We start from the raw sequence: 4,284 nt of genomic DNA on the forward strand, positions 1-4,284 counted from the left end.
CGCTGCTCATTGAGCAGCTCATATATTAACTGATTTTTGGAACTGGGCTGTGGAAAAGAGGCTTGCCTCGTCCCAGCCACGGGTTGCCTCGGTATAGCACTACCTCCGAGTGCGGCCCACTTCCCTCTGGGAAGACACATTCAATCCAAAACAAAGTCAACGGTATAGCATTCTTTTATGTTTACAGGAGCCCCGCCCGCCCTTAGAGGGGGAAGAGGTGAAAGAGGGATGATAATTCAGACAACAGACAATGGCAGAACGGCCGCTGGCCTACGTTTTCTGAAGTGCGCAAAGCACTACCACAAGGACCTAGGGGTTGGTTTTTTCACCGAGGGCAGACGCTGAAAAAGCATACTTACCTGACGCGGGTTTTTGCCTGCGTTATAGTATCGCGCGTGGATTCGTGGATTTCACAAGTGTCCTTTGGATTAAAGAACAGGATTTTTGTAAGTATATTGTTTCTGGTTTGGCTGTTTTTTTCTGGTGACCTGCCCAGGACTCATGCTCGGCTCCTTCCGTACCCTGGGGTAGCAGTCTCTGGTTTTGTTTTCCAGTCTTGGGCTGGATTGCTTTTCTTCTTGGCTTTTTGTGGCCTGTTGAGTGTGGTATTTTGCCAGCTCACAGGTTTGCCGTTTTTTTCGGTCACCCATCCACTTTTGGTGTGTTTGTTTTTGCCATGTGTTGAGTGTGTCAGGACGTGCGTGATTCACCGTCAGTGATGTTGGCTAATTATGATAAGGACCGGTGATGGCTCTCCTTAGGGGCATATTGATTTTGAAGCTTTCTGCCATTCGTTTTGCCCTATGGGCTTGATTCGTATTACTTTTAAGAATGTCTCAGACAGAAGAATTTGTGCGTATGGTTCACTCGTTGGATGGGCACGATCTTAGTGTGACGTCTTCTGATAAGCCGCCGTCTTTTGTGTATGTACACTATTTTCCTGCCGAAGGTGACGATGCTCTGATCTGTGATGAGCTAAGAAATACGGAGAATTATCAGTATTAACACCGAATTTTTCAGGATTCCGGGCCTTCTACTGGGTCACGGATTCTTAGGATGTTATTATCGATCCAGTCCTGCTGAGGTCCGCATTTACGACTATCCTGTGCGGGTTTTGTATAGGGGGATCCCCCCCTTCTGCCCGATATGTAAAATTAATTGCCATAAGGGCGCAGATTGCCAGCTCAACGGAAAAAGTAGAAGGGGTGGTTCCCCAGACCACAAAGCGCATGCGTGTGTCCGGCCGTGGGTCAGTCTGTTGTTCCAACAGAGGCAGCTGTCCCTGAGCGGTCCCTGACCCCTCTGGACTGTGTGCCTGTTGTCTCTGAAAGTTCTGGCCGGTTTGGATAGGGTGTGGTTTGGATGTGATTGAGGTGCGTTGAAATGTGGTTGTGGAGAATTGGTTTCGGATGAGGATGAGAGGATGTAGTCGAGGGTTGGTTGAAGATTGGGTTGTGAGAATGAGGTTTCGATACGATTGAGGATGCTGTGGATGCAATGTGGAATGAGGTTGCTGTTAGTACCCCTGTTCCTGTCCCTAGTCGAGTTAGTGCTCCTGTTGAGTTGGCTAGCCCCCCGGTCCCTGTAGTGACGAGTGTGCAGACCCCCGCAGATTCTGTTATTCGTAGAAGGTTTTGAAGTGGTATCGGATAGTTATGCCGCTGTTCTAAGGATCAAGCTTTGTTCTGTCCTCAGGGATATGAGGTGCGTGAGGTTTCCCTACGGATTTTTTGGAGTTGGTGTCGTAGTTTTTGAAAATGGGGTGTCTCTCAGTGTGGATCCAAATCTTCTTCGTATCGCTAGAGTGGATACAGTGGTGAGCAGTCTGAAGTGGTTTTGCGCAGTATCTTCTTGAAGTACAGGGGAACCTTCCTTTTGATTGTTTTTCAGGGGCTCTCTTGTTCCAGATTGGTCCTACGGAATGATAAACGTTTTGTGTGTGGAGTTTGTGGACCTCAATGGTCGGCAATGTCGGAGGCTTCCCGCCAAGCTTTGTGGTTAAGAAGGCCACAGTTTGTAATTTTACCATACCAATGTGGATAATATGTAATATGTTAAATGATGGCGTTTCTAAGTCTCGTCCTGTGGTCCCACTGCTGCAGTTCTTGCTGCAGAGCTGCTGAAGCGTTCTGCCCCCCCTTCTGGTGGGATTCCGAAATGTAGGAAGAAATTGTAGTAAATATTAGTAAACAATACTATCTAAGTAAATAATATGTGAATAAAGTATTTAGGTCCTGGTTTTAAATAATGTAATATTGTAAATAATAGTTTTTCTATGTTTTGTATCCTTTTTGTTCGTGTTTTGGAGTGGGTGTTCAATTTTTGGGTGTGAGTGGTTCAATGTTTGCGAGGTGGGGTTCGATTCCCCAACGAAGTTGGGGTCTGGTGGCCCTCGGTTTATGGTGGACCCAACCCTAAGGCATTGCACTTTCAGCCATGGGTTGGATTTCTGAGAGTCGCAGGCATTGCACCGCCCTCACGGGAGCCTGGCCGTTCACCTTAAATATAAAAAAACTTACCTGACGCGGGAGGTACTGTGATCAAGGAGGCAGTCCTCTCAAGGCGAGGCCCTTTCATTGCACTTCGACTGGGTTGACCCTTGCGATTACCCCAATGTGGGTAACTCGAGCGTATAATTTCTGGTAGTGGGGACCTGCGTTCGCGCTCGTCCCCGCAAAAGTCATCCAAACTATGTCTATATGGCCCTCTTACTGACTATCGAGGGTATTTTTGCTTTTGCAGTGGACCGGTAGACTTGCAAAGAAAGCAAAGGACGCACAACTGGCCAAGGTGTTGGCACGTTTGGAGGGGTAGAAGTGCATTGGAGAGACTGGAGGAAGGAAACAAGGTGAGTTTCGGGGCGGTGCGTAACTTTGCTGGCTGTTTTTGTTCAAGGCCTGTCTGCTCTATTGTGTGTAAAGTCCTGTTCGTTTGTATTTGCAGGTTGTGCGTGCCGTGCCGTGCTGTGCTATGCGCGCGAAGGGAAAGGAAATGAAAGGAAACCAAACGGCCGATCGACCGAGCGAGCGAGCATAGAAGGGCATTCGACTTGGACCGTGAGTACACTTTGAACCTTTTGAGCGGTTTTATTGTCACTGGAGCCGCTTTTAGAAATGCTATTGCTATCGTTAGTGTATCCTTTGTGCGAGCAAGCGAGTGAACGAATGAACGAGGGAAGGAAACAAACTAGCAGAGTAGTAAAAGTATCGAACCTTTTTCCCGATTCGTTTGCAGTCTGAATCCAACCATTGTCGACTTTCAGTGCCGTTTTTCGCGCGCCTCCTCTTGGAAGTGTGCGAGTGTTTTGCCACGTCACGATGGCTTAAAACTGCGTCTCAGAAGTGTGCGTTTTTTTCCTATTCATTTTTTCGTTCGTTATTTGGAATGATTTGATATCACAGAAGTAGAATTTGACATCATAAACTGTTCATCTCGCGCGTGCTCACTCGCTCGCGCGCGCTCTGTAAGAAAAGTCGATCGCACTAGAGTTTTCGCCATTAGCTGGCCGATTTTTGACAAAAAGGTGTTTTCCCCCCCTCGTTTTTTGCTTTGATTTTGTTCCTCACTCACCTACGGCTCTCTATGTGAAATTGTGGTGTATGGAGAGCTATTTATTGGGATAAAACGTTTAGAGATGTTCGCAAGACAAAAATTGAAGCCTACAACACGGGGTATTCCCAGGCGGTCACCCATCCAAGTACTAACCCCGCCCGACAGGGCTTAACTTCGGTGATCGGACGAGAACCGGTGCTTTCCCTGTGGTATGGTCGTAGACGAGGAAATGGGGTCGAAATTCTGCTTGTTATCGGCCAGGTTCAGGCTGTAAAGCGGCCACATCCCTGAGTGTAGGCGAATTTGAAATTCTAAAGCCCTAGTTTCGTTACTCTAACCCTAAGAAATCGATACTCTAACCCTAAGAAATTGTTACCCTAACCCTAAGAAATGGTTACCCTAACCCCGAAGTCGTTACCTAACCCTAATGTATTTTCCTCAACCCAGTTAACACATTGAGGAGCATCGATTTGAAGCACTATTCCCTAGGGAGGGGAGGGAGGGGTCCCAAGAGACATAACGTGTCCTAAAAACCTATTATACAATGTTTTAGCTCCGTAGGTGCGTGTATCTGGCTTTAAAATCTTACAGTGAGGAGATACCAAACGGGTCAGCCTCTGGGACCGTCTGCGGGACTCGCAAGGGCTTGTGGGGGCGACCTGCTACTATCCACCATAAACCGTGGGAAGGATCCCTCGACCACCCCCCTCACCCAGGGCATGCTTCGGCATC

The 4,284-nt window shown here is 47.8% G+C and overlaps 2 non-coding genes and 1 pseudogene across 2 annotated transcripts; 2 read left to right on the forward strand and 1 right to left on the reverse strand.

Annotated features, from left to right (window-relative positions):
* On the forward strand, positions 1–125 carry LOC136278653 (U2 spliceosomal RNA; annotated as a pseudogene).
* Positions 126–2,511: 2,386 nt separating this feature from the next.
* On the forward strand, positions 2,512–2,674 carry LOC136278683 (U1 spliceosomal RNA). The gene has a single exon (XR_010716483.1). It is a non-coding gene; the product is annotated as a U1 spliceosomal RNA (small nuclear RNA).
* Positions 2,675–3,656: 982 nt separating this feature from the next.
* Positions 3,657–3,775, reverse strand: LOC136278674 (5S ribosomal RNA). The gene has a single exon (XR_010716474.1). It is a non-coding gene; the product is annotated as a 5S ribosomal RNA (ribosomal RNA).
* Between the last annotated feature and the right edge of the window lie 509 nt (positions 3,776–4,284).

The sequence above is a fragment of the Pocillopora verrucosa genome, unplaced genomic scaffold (assembly GCF_036669915.1).
Source record: "Pocillopora verrucosa isolate sample1 unplaced genomic scaffold, ASM3666991v2 scaffold_46, whole genome shotgun sequence".
Lineage (NCBI taxonomy): Eukaryota > Metazoa > Cnidaria > Anthozoa > Scleractinia > Pocilloporidae > Pocillopora > Pocillopora verrucosa.